The 18,004-nt window shown below is 30.2% G+C and overlaps 1 pseudogene; it reads left to right on the top strand.

Moving 5' to 3' along the window:
• Positions 1–7,420: 7,420 nt before the first annotated feature.
• On the top strand, positions 7,421–7,868 carry LOC114744088 (TMV resistance protein N-like; annotated as a pseudogene).
• Positions 7,869–18,004: the final 10,136 nt, after the last annotated feature.

The following is an 18,004-nucleotide window of genomic DNA, read 5'->3' as shown; positions in this document are numbered from 1 at the left end:
AACAATGTAAAAAATTAATAATATTAAAATTACACAAAAATGTTTTTAAAAAAAATGTAAAAGGGCCTAAACAGGCCTGTCCTTTTAAGCCCTCGGCCCTCCAGGGTCAATTTCCCATTTGAGGGGAAAAATTTCAAGCTCAACCCTCGTAATTTTAGAGCCTAAACGGGCCGGCTCGACGGGCTCAACTCATTTTCCCGGCTTTAGACGTTTCCAACAACTCCACTCTACAACACTTTACTCGGTCTCCTTATCAGTCAGAACCCTTCGTAGGTAGCCATTTCTGGTTGGTCGACTCTCAATGAAAGCACTAATATGTTGAGTATAAGCATAAAGGGAGAGCCAAATCTTAAAAGACTAGCCTATTAGGAGGGATAATCCCTTGAACTTATAACTGCACAATACTTGTAAGATTTCCCAATATGGGACTCATAACAACATGTCACTATTTTTAACCAAGTGTGATTAAAAAAAAAAAACTATATACGTGTTCTTTATATGCGCACACACACATAACCTCTGGTCCTTAATATAAGAACTTGTTTGATTTTTATTTTAGTCATAAATATAAAAATCCAATCTACTTTGTCTTTTATATTTATCTATTTTGTCTTAAAATGGTTTCTATAATGATAATAGTTCTAGCCGATATACTTGATTAGTAAGGGTATTTCAGAAAAAACAATACTTATTAATTATAAATAACTAACTTAAATAGTTTTTTTAATCTATTTAAATTAATCAATTAGTTTTTATATTAACGAGCAAAAGCTGTATATATATTATAATAAAACCTTTTTCTGGTCGTTTTCTTTGTTTTGATTAGATTTTTCGTCGGAACTGAAAATTCTGAGAGCTCTCTCTTCATCATTAAACTATGCACAACCATGATCGTTACTTTTCTTCCTTTCCGAAGTTGATTCGCCTAAATTAGACTTTAGATAATATACTACCTTTGATCTTAATTATAAGAGTTAGTTGACTAATTTAAAGAGATTAAGAAAATAAGTTAAGTTAGTTATTTATAATAAATATGTGTTGTCTTTCCTAAAATATCCTTACTAATGAAGTGTGTTGGCTAAAATTACTATCATTAGAAGGACTATTTTAGAAAAAAAATATAAATATTAGAGACAAAATGTATTAGGATCTTATATTTAGGATCAAAATAAAAGTCAAATGAGATTTTATATTAAAAACCGAAAGTAGTATATGAGTTTATGACACTGAAATCATGAAAGTAGCGGCATGCCAAGAATTGTCGTCTATTATATTTTGTCTTGAATAGCCACCAAAATCGTCATATTTAATTACTCCTCCGGTCCTTATTATAAGACCCGATTTGACTTTTTATTTGGTCCTAATTATAAGACCCAATCCATTTTTTCTCTTATATTTATGCATTTTTTTTCAAGATAATCCTTCTAATAATGATAGTTTTAGCCAATATACTTAATTAGCAAGGATATTTTAGGAATAACAACACTTATTTATTATAAATAATCAACTTAACTTACTTCCTTAATCTCTTCAAATAAGTCAATTGGGTCTTATAATTAGGACCGGAGGAGTACTATTTTATATCTTTATATAAAAATTAATTTGAGTAAATTAAAAAAATTAGTTTAGTTATATGTAATAAATATATGTTATCTTTCTCTTAAAAATATCCTTATTAATCAAATATATTGGTTAGAAATACTATTATTATAAGTACTATCTTGAGAAAAAATAAATAAATATAATAAACAAAGTGGATTGAGGTCTTATATTTAGAATCAAAATAAAAATAAAATAAGTTTTTATATCAACTACATGAGGTAGTATATCATTTTCTTCTTCGATTTTCAAGACTTACATTAACTGAAATAATAAGGAATTTCATGATGATTTCTTGTTGGAAGAAAAATCGTACGGACGCGTTTGAAAAGTTTGATTATTTGGTTGCTTCCTCCCCACGCATCATCGTGTATATTAATAAATTACAAGTGAATGTCAGAATTTGAACGAAGACTATTCATTAGACCTAGCCTTCAACGTGTGCCCTCAACAAAATCAGGACTACAACGAATGACTATGACATAGTGTACTTTTTCAAGAAATAGTATGAAAACATAACCTGGATCGGATCAAACCAATGAACTAGTTTCTTGACCTGTCCAATTAAGAGTTTTAGAACAATTCGCCAGATTGGATTTTATATATTTTTCTTTTTTTTTAAGCTTAAAACAAAATCATTTTGAGTTCTAAAAAATCAGACAAAAATAGCAACTCATTGTATTTGTACTCAATTAACAATTTTTTATTGGGTTATGTGTATTTTATGCATCAATATTTATTTACTTGTAAATTGATATATTTTTATTTAAATGCTACTCTTTTCAGAGTTATATATGAATATTTTTATATGTTTTACTTAAAATATATATTATTTTAAATAACCAGTTTGATCACAGTTTAACTTTGATTCGACCAACTAACTTTTAAATCACTGTATCAATCAGTTTGATTTTACCTCGACTCACGATATCTATACATATTATTTAAGATAGATTTAATAAGTAAACTATTTTTTTATTAATTCTGGTGAGATGGTTAATGTGACTTATATTTTATGACTAAGGTAAATATAAGAGTCAATTTTTTTCTTAAAAAAATGTTGTTACAACGGAAAGGGAATGAGTACAGTTAACGCAAAAGAAAGCAGAGGCACTAAATTTTAATTAATTTAAGCCTGGCCACCGGCTTTGATCAATAGGTAATTGGTGGCATAAGATTAGCGAAGAATTTGATTTCAATTGAACTTAATTAGAAGTTGCAAGTTACATTTACTATTCCAAATATCTAAAGAACAAAAAACCAAACCGATCATTGAACCTGTTGAGACAGTAGGTTAAGGATTAGCGGGTCAAGTTGGGGTTAACTTGGATCAAACCAGTTAATCAATTATAATGAAAATAATATTATCTAACTAAAATATACAAAAATTTTATATTTAATGATAAAAAGGTAATATTTAAATAAAGGAGACATAAAATATCATTATATCATCCCAAAACCATATCTATTTCAACATAAAATTACGAAACTGTGAATATTTAAATATTTTTACTTAAATTTTATTTGCAACATGCTGGAAATTGGATGCCTAGGCCTAGTGATTGAAAAATGTAGGGTGTATTGGTTGCAAACGTACACAAGAAGTCTTCAATTTCTCATATTCCAATGTGGAATTTTTGTATTTGATAACCTCTATTCTAATTTTTTAAGATGAAAGAGAACATACAGATTTGACAAGAGGGAAAGTAGTGTGTAACACGAGGAGTATTTTCTCGCCTCATTTTTTGAAACCCCATTTTTTCACTTACTTCTTTTCTTCCGACGACCATCGTGTTCAAGAGTGAAGTGGGCTTGACTGCTTGAGGTATACGGTTGGTATCTGTTTTCTCCCTTGTTTAACTCGTCTTTATTTTCATCTCCTTCTATTATTTTAGGAAGCTCCATCACATACTCCATCGACCTTGACCTCATTCTTAGTCCTCCATTTTGAATTCTTCTTGCCTGTTCTTCCATCTCTTCGTCTCTCAATCTCATCTTGAATCACAAAAATCATAACCAGATAACCCACCCAGCCTAATGGGTTACCCGGTTATGACCGGTTTCTGCTGGTTTAAACCAATTCACACCGGTTCAAAAATCTTCCGGTTCAGGAGGCCAACCAGACCGGACAAGTGACCAGTTCACCGGTTTCCGGTCTAAACCGGCCGGTTCAATCTGGTCCGGTTTTTTTACATTGCAAATATCATAATTTAACGATCAAACAAACAATTGTATATTTGTAATATATTTAGATGATACTACTAGTAATACATTTATATGTGCCGCTTGAATGTGTCCAATTATAAATACATATAATGCAGCTAGCGTGAGTTTAAGTGTATGTTGAACAGTGGCCTGACTTTCAAATTCTGTTTCTCCCCCCCCCCCCCAACATTCAAATGTATTGACACTCTCAAAGTTTCTGTTTGCACTTGCCAGTAGATCAAAACAAATGAGGAATTAATGTCCAAAAAAAGGCCCCAGGGTTCAAAACTGATTACGGTAGTTTCATCTTAAGGTGTCTCTGTGTGCATTATATATATGTCATTAAATAAATAGTGTGTATCGTATTATTTCTTTGGTTCTGTAACACGAGGAGTATTTTCTCGCCTCATTTTTTGAAACCCCATTTTGCACTTACTTCTTTTCTTCCGACGACCATCGTGTTCAAGAGTGAAGTGGGCTTGACTGCTTGAGGTATACGATTGGTATCTGTTTTCCCCCTTGTTTAACTCGTGCACATCGTCTTTATTTTCATCTCTTTCTATTATTTTAGGAAGCTCCATCACATACTCCATCGACCTTGACCTCATTCTTAGTCTTCCATTTTGAATTCTTCTTGCCTGTTCTTCCATCTCTTTGTCTCTCAATCTCATCTTGAATCACAAAAATCATAACCAGATAACCCACCCAGCCTAATGGGTTACCCGATTATGACCGGTTTCTGCTAGTTTAAACCAATTCACACCAGTTCAAAAATCTTCCGGTTCAAGAGGCCAACCAGACCGGACAAGTGACCGGTTCACCGGTTTCCGGTCTAAACCGGCCGGTCCAATCTGGTCCGGTTTTTTTACATTGCAAATATCATAATTTAACGATCAAACAAACAATTGTATATTTGTAATATATTTAGATGATACTACTAGTAATACATTTATATGTGCCGCTTGAATGTGTCCAATTATAAATACATATAATGCAGCTAGCGTGAGTTTAAGTGTATGTTGAACAGTGGCCTGACTTTCAAATTCTGTTTCTCCCCCCCCCCAACATTCAAATGTATTGACTCTCTCAAAGTTTCTGTTTGCACTTGCCAGTAGATCAAAACAAATGAGGAATTAATGTCCAAAAAAAGGCCCCAGGGTTCAAAACTGATTACGGTAGTTTCTTCTTAAGGTGTCTCTGTGTGCATTATATCTATGTCATTAAATAAATAGTGTGTATCGTATTATTTCTTTGGTTCTGTTTATTGGTCACATAGAGATTATTGTTTTGTCCTTAACAGTTAACATAAATCACATCATTAAATTTATTATATCAATATATAATTTTATAAATTATTAATTTTTAGACAATTATTTTCTTAAAAATATATATATTAAATAAGGACAAAGTTAAAAAGTTAGTAGACTTTAAGGCAGAGCCAATAGGGTTTAAAATTTTTTTTAATTCTAATAAAATAATTTGTAAATGCCTTATGATTAGAAAAGTATTATAACCAGATATTTCCGCAATTTATCTTAGCCATCTATTTTCTAGTTTGCAAGTTTGTGAATTGTGATTGAACGGGAACTGACACTCAGTTAAATCGTTGTTACATATATTTTATATGTAACATTTTATGTACTTTCAGTAAAGATAGTAATTTTATTACATGTATCACCTTTTTTTTTTTTTTTTGATAATTTGACAATAAGTTCCCCGAATTTGGACAAATTTTTGGAGAATACTTGAATTAAGTTGGAGATTTCATTTGGAAATTAGAAATTTGGAAAATTACAGATTTTAGGTTGGACCATGGAGAATTGGGGAAGATACTGTTTTGTGTGTCTTGCATTGAAGTTTTGACTGGTCAGGAATGTATACGTAGTTTCAGTTTTCATTGTATAGGACATTAAAAATTTTGTGAAGGAAAACTAAGAACTTGGGGGGAAAACTAGATATACAAATCGAGATTATGCTTGAAGGGCAAGTTTGGGAGGATAGTAAATCTTGGTTTGGAAATTTATATTCCAATTGGTCAAGGGAAGAATTTCAATCTTCAATGTATAAGAAATTACATTTTTTTAAAAAAAATAAAAATCTATGTCCCAAATGGTGACAAAATGAAGGACCCGATTTGAAGCAAAAATCAAAATAAAGCTATTGTGGGTCAGTGGGTGTGTCAAATTTGGGTTCCCATTTATCATGACAGAAAATTTAATTTTCAACACAAATACGAATTCCATAAATTTTGGAAAGGAAAAAAAAAAGCTGTATATCATTATGTATAGACAGCCTTTTAATTTGCCGCGTAAAATAATCAACAATCAGATATTAAATACTTCTCCTGTCTTTAATATATGATCTAATTGTTAAGTTAATTTTAGTCCTAAATATAAAACTTATTTCTCATATTTATTAATTTTTTCTAAATTATCCCTATAGATACTCCTTCAACCATAATCAAGTAAGTGATAACGTGAGCTCAAGTCATGGTAAGTGAACTAAATTATCCCTATGGACCAGTACCCGCAGTATTTTCAAACACAATAGCTACATTTTCTCATTTACTACGATATAAGCCATTTACAGATTTAATGAGTTTACTACGATATAAGTCATTTACACAAAAATATTTTAATTTGTAAATAAATTATCTGGAGAGTAACCACTACTTATTTATTAATTTTGTCCCTATAATTAATACTTAAATATAACTTTTTATATTTTTTTTCTGTTTTTCACAACTTCATTTAATACGAGTAAAATTAGATAAGACAGGTTTAATGAGTTACTAGTAATGTTTAGTTAGCAGTAATTATAGCTCTATAGTTTTCACCAAGATGTAAAAAGAAGCAACAAATTAGTACTGCTGTAAGCCGTGAAAATGATCAACTGGCCTTTCTATTATATTATCATGAGCACAATATACCGACATTACATTCATATTCGAGTGCAAATTAATATTTGTATGTATATATCCAGTCGGGCCAGAAAAAACGTGCACGAAATAAACTATACTCAAGTAATAAATTAATATTTCCAATCTAAAGAGATGACACGGCACTAAAAAAATAAGAACTGAAAAAAATATTTAGACGTGTTTGAAGAACAGGATATTCGTAGCTGGCAATCCAACCCGCCACATCACAAAAAGCATTAAAAAAAAAAAAGAAACGAAAAGCATATCGTCAGATATCTTGAGTCAGCCTCTCCAAGTGAAAGGTATCATCCCAGGTCTGACTTTTTCGCCATTTTCCCCCATTTTCAACGCTCAAAATTCATATATACACATAACGTTGCATAACCATGCATGCTTACAAAGCCACAGACATAAACCAAACCCTCGTTCAGTAGCTAGCTAGCTGGATACAATCTTTTGTTTGAAGATGGAATTGCATGCAAAACTTTGGCACAACGTTGCACGGCCTGCATGCGACGTCTTTATATTAAGAACATGTGGTAGTAGTAGGTATCTTCCTAGCTGGTCTGACTTTTTCGTCATTTTCCCTCATTTTCAACCCTCAAAATTCACATATATAGACACACACACACACACACACACAACGTTGCATAATCATCCGTGCTCATCCGTGCAGACGCACTCTTCTGTTTGAAGATGGGATTGCATGCAAAAATTTGGCACAACGTTGGGCCTGCATGTGACGTGTTCATAAACCACCGCACAGTTGATACGAGACGTACGGTGGTTCGCTTGCTGTACGACCATCTAATTCAGCAACGATGCAAGCCATTCTTGGACGCAGAGACTATGAAACCTGGAGATCGGTTGTTGGACACAATTGATAAAGCTATACGAGGATGTAAGCTTGGGGTTGCTGTCTTTTCACCTCGCTATTGTGACTCTTATTTCTGTCTCCGTGAGCTCTCACTTCTCGTGGAATCAAAGAAACGAATCCTTCCCATTTTCTATGATGTGAAGCCGTCGCAGCTTCGTGTTGAGGACAGTGCAATTTTGAGCTGTTCCCAAAAGATCTCAAGAGGTTTAATTTGGCAATTGAAGAAGCTAAGTCCATTGTGGGGCTACCCTTCGACTCCTCAAAAGAGTATGCTATATATATATATATATATATATTTTTTTTCTGCCCTGTCGCTTTTAAGTTTTATTAGTTTTAATGATGTCTTTCCCCACCATAATAATGACTTTCAATCTTGGAGCTGAGATGACCCGTGAATTCCTATGAAGTTTTCCCATTTTTTTAAAGTACTTTCACCATTTAATTTGATTATTTTTTTATATAAAACACAAACTCTTCATCACTCTCTTCCTTAAAAAGGACAATTTTACGAATTCATGGATTCTCAACTTCAGAAGATCCATTCCCGAGGTCATGGGAACTTGAGGCGTTGGGGGTAAGTTTACGAGGGGTAGGGCAATTTGACAGCTTAATAGATTGGAATCAGGAGAAGATGAGCAATAGAACAAGGAGTAGATATTAAACCAGAACATTTTCGTATGCATTATACAGAATGAATTCCAACTGTTTTGGAAACATAAGCAGCAAAAGAAGACGCAAACCCATATTGAATTGTAGATATATGATTTGTTTTGCATAGAAGTCAATTACTTATTAATAGAGAACATTTTAAATAATAAGAAAACAACAACCATTCCTATGAAAACTCCAACTGAAAGGAGAAGTAAACGTTGTAGCATTGACATAAAATAAACTTCTTTGTACTATATGTTGAAGTTTATGATATATATATATATATATATATATATATATATGATGGGGTTGATTGATTGCAGTGACTGGTCAGAGCTGGTACGTGAAGCTTCAAATGCGGTGATGAGCAAATTGAATGAAGAAATCAGTGCATGATGATGAGTACTTAATTAATCAGGGAATTTAGTCACCATGCCAACATGTTTCTATTTGTGCATTCTCCTAAGTTCATCGGTTTGGGTTGATTAGAAGCTTTCACCAACGATTAATAATGTCGGGTCAAAGCTAAGTACAGGGCTTTTATGTTATATATTTATAGGCTTTAGGCCATATCAATGTGTAATATTTCAATTCCCTGCGACTTGTCCTCAAATCAATGATTTCTCATCAAGCACTCCACAATAAATAATACTATCTCTCATTTTTAATATAAAAATTATTTAACTAATTTGGATAAATTAAGAAAATTAGTTAAGTCAGGTATTTATAATAAATAGCAGTTGATTTTTTAAGCGTGTTTTTCTTTGGATGGAAACCCTTTGCTATGTGTAATGAGCGGGGATAATTCAGAGAATGAATTATAAATTTGAGAGATAAAATGAATTGAAATATTATATTTAGAATCAAATTAAATTCTTAGCTAGTTTTTATATCAAGGATAGAAGATCGTATTGTTTTTAGATTTTTGGGAATAGTGTAATGTGATATAAATTTATTCTTGATAGATAAAAAAATATATTTTCATTACTAAAAAAAATATTTTCATTAATTCTCATTTAAAATTCAAAAAATTTCCAACTTTATCTCCTTTTAATATACATTATACCTCATATAAACAAAATCAACATAATAATAAATTAAGAGTAAAATTGTACATTCATAGAAAAAATTTCTCTCAGTACCCGATAAATAGGACAAAAAAATATTTTTTTTTACTCTATAAATAATACCAGAAGAGTAACAGTACTTGTTTTATTGATTGAAAATAAAAGTACACTTTAACGATGAAGCGGGGAGAGATAGACTTTGGGTCAAAGTTAGATGGGTGAGAGAGAGAAACCCCAGCCGTTTGCTCGACTTCTTGAGGAAGCTGTTGTTCTTGTGCACTAGTTTTTCTTGCTCATAATACGGTCTTGTTTATGTAGGAAGCTGTCGGATTAACTTTCTCCACGTGTAAGAAAATGCAGACAATACAAGCTGACATTGTGAGAGCGTGCCTCTTAACTTGGCCTTGTCTTTATGCTTTCCATCTTCAAGTCTTCGCGTATGTTCTTTTGTTTGTGTCTGCCGACCGCAGTGAGGTCCCTTCTTTTGGGCCTTTATTTACTTTGTATTTGTTTTATCCGGCGTAACACAAGTGGGTTGTGCGTGCCTAACCCAAAACAAAACAAAAAGTTGATCTTCCTAATACAATTCGGTAACAGAAGGAGTTTGTGTAGTAAATTAATATTTGAATCCTTACTAGTAGACATACATCTATTTATTGTTTTGAATGGGATTACTTCTACTAGAAGGATAGTTGTACTTAGTTAGAAAAATAAAATACAAGTCACCTTTACTTCAAAAAAAAAATGATAACGAGAAAAATATAAATAAATATTACACAAATAATGTCGTCACTTTTCAATTTTCAAAATTATTGCTTTCCGTCCTCGGCTTGGAACAAGTGACCTGGCATATATGCGACTTAATGTCGCTGTATAAACATAGAACCAGACTGGCTGATATAAGCTCTATTATTTTGGAACCATATATCATGTATGAAATATAGAATATAAAATATATATAAAAAATTACATTAGTGACAAATTATGAAAGTAACAGAGCTAGGGCTTGATAACTGAGACGGCCAAATTGAAAATTAAATATGATGTCGGGGCTAAAATTTATTTTAGAAATCTTTGTAAGTATTGAATAAAAAAATATGCTTATAGTATTATAAGCAAAAAACAATTTGATTTCAAAGATCAAGTGAAATATTGGAGGTGGGCGATGAGTAAAGTAACCACCCGTATTTACTAGGGTATATAAATAATATGCGTCATTTTTTTAACAAAAAAACAGATTTCTTTTTTTTTTTAACACACAGATCTGCTTTATGAGTCTAATGATCTTCATATAGATATAGGCCCAGAGACATATTAATTATGATCTGCTATACACATTTTCTTCCATATTGGACGGAGAGAGGACAAAAGAAAATTAGGAGCCCAAGCAGAAGGTTAAGGATATCTGAAACCACTGGGCTCAGTATTAAGTGGCCCAATTAAAAATGACCAATCAGGGTCATGGCCCAAGACAAATTTTCATCTTAACTGGAATTTTGTTTTTCTTTTTTCAAAATACTTCCAATGTGTGATTTGAATTGCATTAATCTCAATTGAACCATTCTCGATGAGTAATTTTTAACCGTTTTCTATTGGCTAGTTTGAACTTTGAAACTTTTTTTTGCCCAAAAAACTTTGAAACCTTCAATCTAGAATTTGCCGCACGTAAATATGTATACATAAATATTTACATGTATGAATTTTGTTGTTAGTAAAAACAATACAAATCTTTTTCTTTTTAAGTTTGCTGACTTGTAATTGACAAATATGTTTTTCTTATTTCAAAAGATATGCCTAACTCCTTTTTATTTTTTGCATGGCATATATTTTTCCAAAAATAGAATTACTTAATGACTTTGATATCTAATTGAGAATAAAATTGTTATAACATGTCATATAGCATAATTTAAGATAAATTAACTCAATATTGCCAAAATTATTTAATATCTTTCATAAAAAGTTAATTAGTGTGATTTATTCAAAATTAGCGAAATATTAACATTATTTTCTCTTTTTTTTTGGTTGACCTATTGAAACAATTTAAATGGGACTAATTAACTAAAACGAGATGCAACTGCATGTAACATGAAAACAAAGTTATGCAAAATTATGTCACTATTTTTAATCAAACGTGATAAAAAGATAAACTATATACGTGTTCTTTTATTTTTATATATATATATTATATAATAAAACCTTTTGCTGGTCGTTTTCTTTGTTTTGATTAGATTTTTCGTCTGAACTGAAAATTATGGGAGCTCTATCTTCATCATCAAACTACGCACAACCATGATCATAACTTTTCTCCACTTCCTAAGTTTCTGATTCGTCTAAATTAGACTTTAGATGATATATATGAGTTTATGACACTGAAATCATAGTACGTAGTGGCATGCCAAGAATTGTCGTGCATTATATTTTGTCTTTTATAGCCACCAAACTAGCCATATTTAATTATTTCACTTTCTTCTTCGGTTTTGAAGTCTTGCACTAACTGAAATAATAAGGAATTTGATGATGATTTTTTGTTGGAAGAAAAATCGTACGTACGAGTTTGAAAAGTTTGATTATTTGATTGCTTCCTCCCCACGCATCATCGTGTATATTAATTACAAGGGAATGTCACAATTTGAACGAAGACTATTCATTAGACTTAACCTTCAACATGTGCCCTCCCCAAAATCAAAACTACAACGAATGACTATGACACTGTGTACTTTTTCAAGAAATAGCATGAAAACCTAAACCGGGCCAGACAAGTAAACTAGTTTTTTGACCTGTCTAATTAACACTTTTTGAACAATTCGCCATATTGAATATTATATATATATTTCTTTTATTTTTAAATTTCAAACAAAATCGTTTTGAGTTTTAAAAAATAGAAAAAATAGCAACCCATTGTATTTGTACTTAATTATCACTTTTTATTGGATTGTGTGTACTTCATATATAAATATCTATTTACTTGTAAATTAAGATATTTTTATTTAAATACTACTCTTTTCAGAGTTATATATGAATTTTTTTGCATATTTTAATTAAATTATGTATATTATTTTAAACAACCAGTTTGATCTCGGTTTAACTCTGATTCGAACTACTAACTTTTGAACCGTTGTATCAATAGGTCTGGTTTTACCTTGACTCACGATGTATAGATGTGTGTGTATAATTTAAGATAGATTTAATGAGTAAACTACTTTTTATTAATTCCGGTGAGATGGTTATATGTGACTTATATTTTTTGACTAAGTGTAAATATAACAGTCAATTTTTTTCCTTAAAAAACTGTTAACGGAAAGGGAATGAGTACAGTTAACGCAAAAGAATGTAGAGGGACTAAATTTTGATTAATTTAAGCCTGGTCACCGGCTTTGATCAATAGGTAATTTCTGGTATAAGATTAGCGAGGACTTTGATTTCAATTGAGCTTAATTAGAAGTTGTAAATTACATTCGCTATTTCAAATATCACAATTTAACGGTCAAATAAACAACCGTATATTTATAATATATTTGATTAATTATTATTTAGATGATAGTAATATATTTATATCTGGTTATTGCGGGATTTTTACAATGACAAATTAGATATGTGCCACTTGAATGTGTCCAATTATAAATACATATAATGCAGTTAGCGTGAGTTTAAGTGTATGTTGAACAGTGGCCTGACTTTCAAATTCTGTTTCCTCCTTTTTTTCCTCCAAAATTCAAATGTATTGACTCACTCAAAGTTTCTAGTTGCACTTTCCAATATAGGAAATAGATCAAAACAAATGAGGAATTAATATCCAAAAGAAAGCCCTAATAATAATAATAATAATAATAATAATAATACATCATCCATCAAAGTCTCCTCAGTTCATCACGCTATCAAGTTATCTAATAAGGTGTCTCTGTGTGCATTATATCTATGTCATTAAATAAATAGTGTGTATTTGATATAATTTCTTTGGTTCTTTTTATTGGTCACATAGAGATTATTGTTTTGTCCTTAACAGTTAACACAAATCACTTCATTAAATTTATTATATCAATATATAATTTTATAAATTATTACTTCGTAGACAATTATTTTCTTCAAATATATATATTAAATGAGGATAAAGTTAAAAGGTTAGTAAACTTCAAGGCAGAGTCAATAAGGTTTAAAATTTTTTAATTCTGATAAAATAATTTGTAAATGCCTTATGATTAGAAAAGTATTATAACCAGATATTTCCGCAATTTATTATCTTAGCCATTTTTATTTTCTAGCTTGCAAGTTTGTGATTGAGCGGGAACCGAGAATCAGTTAAATCTCGTTATTACATATATTTTATATTGTAATATTTTATATACTTTCAGTAAAGATAGTAATTTTATTACATGTATATCACTCTTTTTTTGGATAATTTGACAATAAGTTCCCCAAATTTGGACCAATTTTAGAAGAGTACTTGAATTACGTTGGAGATTTCAGGTGGAAATTAGAAATTTGGAAAATTAGAGATTTTAGGGTTGGACCATGGAGAATTGGGGAAGATACTGTTTTGTGTTTCTTGCATCGAAATTTTAACTGTCCAGGAATGTAATTTCAGTTTTCATTGTATAGGACGTTAAAAATTTGTGAAGAAAAACTAAGAACTTAGGGGGGAAAATTAGATGTACAAATTGAGATTATGCTTGAAGGGCAAGTTTGGGAGGACATTAAATCTTGGTTTGGAAATTTATATTCCAATTGGTCAAGGGAAGAATTTCAATCTTCAATGTATGAGGAATTACATTTTTTTGGAAAAATAAAAGTTTGTGTCCCAAAATGGTGACAAAATGAAGGACCCGATTTGAAGCAAAAATCAAAATAAAGATATTGCGGGTCAGTCGGTGTGTCAAATTTGGGTTCCAATTTATCATGGCAGAAAATTTAATTTTCAATACATATACAAATTAAATCATAAATTTTGGAAGGGAAAAAAAACGACGGAATTAATTAAAAAACATTGATTTTCACCCCGATTATCTATTAACATATAGAGATGTTATAAGATGTTTATAGGCTAAGCTTTATAGCACTTTTTTTGGCCATGGAGATTTTTTAACATCATTTTTTGGGAGATAATAATTCTCTTAAGTTTTCAGTTATATTTACAACTAACTCCCGATTTAGGTAATGTACAAATATATTTTCTAAAATGTTAAATTATGTTAATAAAATAATGAATTAATTAATTAATGATAAGAGGGTTAATTGTAAAAATTCAAAATTTTAAAAAAGTTCAAGCAGCTTTATGTACAGTTTAGAAGGTTCAAAACCTCAGACGATTTTGTCAATTGTGCAAAAAGGTAAAACAGCGTGGATACGAATTATTGAGGCCAAATTAATTTGATATGTGACAGGAAAGCTCTACTGCCTCTACACATGACTAGAAGACGAAGCCCACATCGGAATCGTTTAACAAGTCAAAACTCTAAATTAAGAATCAAAACCTCACGTGTTCCCATTTTTTCTTTTTCTTGAGATCACACATGAACCAAGATTAATATTTCATAAACCTGTTCATTATTCACTGAATCCAAACAAAAAGGAAAGAGAAAAAAAGGGTTACATTTACATCTCTATGTATTCACTTATAATAAATGGAATGGTTCAATGAGGACATGACATGATTAGTTGTAATCAACAATAATGTGAATAAGCCGTCAAGTGTCACTTCATTAATAAAGAAAATTAAAGTTGTCAACCAAAAAAAAAAAAAAAAGTTAACACAAACTTTAAGCAAAAATAATAAATTTGTATTCTTTTAATTCTATTTATAAGATTCTTTTAATATATTTTACACATATTAAGAAAAATTTTAAGCAGCGTTAACTTTTCTTTAAATATAATAAATTTTTAACTTTATTTTTATTTAATATATACATTTTTTAAAAATAATTATCTACACTATAATAAATAAAAAAAAAATAGTATATTTATACTAAAGTTAAGTGAGTTGACTTATAAATAGGATAAAAAATTTTCTTTTCTTATCTTATAAATAAGATCCGAGGAGTACATAGAACATGATAATTAATGAAGTTATTGTTGTGATTTTGTGAAAGCTTTTGTGGTCGTTTGCCTTCTTTTTCAACAACTAAACAGCGTGTTTATATTCTGAGTATATTCTTTGACTCAATTTATTGCGCTGCGGCTTCATAATTAAATTATATGCCCACAAAGTTTAATTATGTATTAATTATCTATTTATTATAACAACAGTCTTATTCTGTCACTCTCAAACTAGAACACATGTGTATACTACTACCTAATACCTAATAATTAATTACCGGACATCACCGACGATGAAGCCATATTTTCGAGAGCATTTCGTCCCATGTTCTATGATATTTAATACATTAAAATAGATAACTAATAATTTATATATATTAGAAAAATAATTAATAATTTATTTATAATAAATATATGTTGGTTTTCTCATAATACCCGTTCTTTAGAATATGAAATGAATAGGATTGTTTGGGAAAATAATCTTAAATTTGTGAGACAATATAAAATAAATTAAAGGCTTAAGAGAATGTGGGGCGTGTACCTTATTTATTTATTCATCTTCGTTCCAGATGATGGTGAGGATGTGCAGTGAATTTATCTAAAATGATGGTAAAGAAATTAAATATGTGGTTACCAATAGATCAAAGGATATTAATTTTTTTTTTCTAAGTGCCATTCAGTTTTTTAAAAGGGCAATACTCACATCAAATTTTTTATACTTATTATGTCGAATTCTCCTATTATATATGGCCATGTGTTCTATTTTTAAAATATTATAATTTATTATAAACTCACATCAGAAAAAAAATAAATATACTTAGTCATATGTAACTGAAAAATTGGACATAATAGATACAAGGGATTTGATCTCTTTTGAAAATCATATTGGCCTCAGCTGAAAAAATAATACAATAAATTTAATGCTGCATTATATTGTTCCTAGAACTATAAAGTTTTTTTTTTTTCCAAATTCATCCCTGACATTAATTATAGTAGATCCTTGTGAAACGAGTCTAACAATTGCTGCAATGGCTAAAGTAAAAGTTGTTATCTCCATTAAATTATCAGAGAAAAAGCAATGACGATCACATTGCTGTTGCTTTGTTGGTTTACAAGTTCTAATTCACACTTTGAATTTAATGCATTTTAAATTCGTGCGGAAATTAATTAATCCTAAGTCCATAATTTAAGTGTTAATAATGAAGATAAGTATATCACTTATAATATGCCGATCATAAATAAGTTAACGATTAATTTACTGTTAGATGCATTCTTGCTTTTCAAGGAAAATTCTGATTAAGTGGAACTAAAATTTAGATTGAGATTATAGGAATTGAGATGCATACTTTAATAATGAAAATATTAAAAATAATTACTTAGTTATAGTAAAAAAAAAAAGGCAAAGGAAATTCAAAAAATTGAAATTGCATAAAATAATGGCAAACACGTGACACCTGACATATCTGTCGTTGTCGTCCAATTGGTCCCGCTTTCATTCTTTTTCTAATCAGTTTAGAACACGCACGTTAATCCCTACCTAATTACCAATATAAAATAGCTATGCTTTGAAATTCCGAAAAGCAAAAAAAAAAAAAAATCTTTTTATGATTTATATAAAGCTTCATGTCATGCGCAAAAAATTCGTTTAATGTGGGTCAATATATATATATATAAACTGGGGGAAATGAGCCTCTTTTTTTTTATTTGTGAGTCGGATATAACTCCCTCCCTCAATAAAAGCAAGCCACACAATTTAAAAGATATTTATAAAAATTATACAAATAAAAATTTCACATTAACAGTACTATAATTTAGATCCATGATACTCTATTACTCTCTAATATATGCTCCCTCGCGACCAGCAACATGTTATCTGAATGCTGGAAACGCATCAAAATAAATTTTGAAATGGCATTTAAGGTGAAGGCAAAAAAAGAAAAAAAAAAGAAAGCACGTGTAAAGAAAATGACTAATCTTCATTTCCAGAAAAAAACCAAAATTTGAGATTTTTTCCCCCCAAAGACATGGTCAAAAATGTCTTATCAGAAAAGTAATCGTACAAATGTATGTAAAGGCCCAGGTCTCGGAGCCAGTCCACTTTACGTTTAGTTATATGCAACATATATCTAATTACGTGCAAATGCCTTTTTATTATGCACACAATTCAAATTAGATTGCAAGCAGAAAAATAATAATCACACTGCTAATGTGATGATAGGTTGCAATTTAGTCATTAAGCAAATTTCAGATCCGTTATAAACATGACTAACAGACATCAATGATCTCTTCTTCTTCTTCTTTTTTTATAACTCAAATATTTTCAAATCACTTTTTAAAGTTGAGACTAATTTTTGTCAGGTCAGGAGTGTTAAGATTAACATTCTCTCAATAAGTGTGTTTTTCAGGATTTAAAATTGTGTTTTCTTTCTTACAGAGTAAAACCGCTTATGATATAGCTTATTGGCCACCAATGCTCTGATTTGTCTTTGTAACAAATAGATCTTTCAGTTCATAGAGACGTAATTTTTTTACTTATAATGGATGCTATAATAATAATTTTGAAAAAATATTAGTCATTTATTGTGACTTATCCATGAATTCATCTGGCTGCTACACATGACCAAATTGAATTTGCTTCCATAAAATCTTTTTATT

Source organism: Neltuma alba, unplaced genomic scaffold (genome assembly GCF_004799145.2).
Source record: "Neltuma alba isolate B1F8T4 unplaced genomic scaffold, ASM479914v2 tig00004258_pilon, whole genome shotgun sequence".
NCBI classification, from domain to species: Eukaryota; Viridiplantae; Streptophyta; class Magnoliopsida; order Fabales; family Fabaceae; genus Neltuma; species Neltuma alba.
Note: the sequence above shows the minus strand (reverse complement) of the source record. Positions and strands in the feature narration are given on the sequence as shown.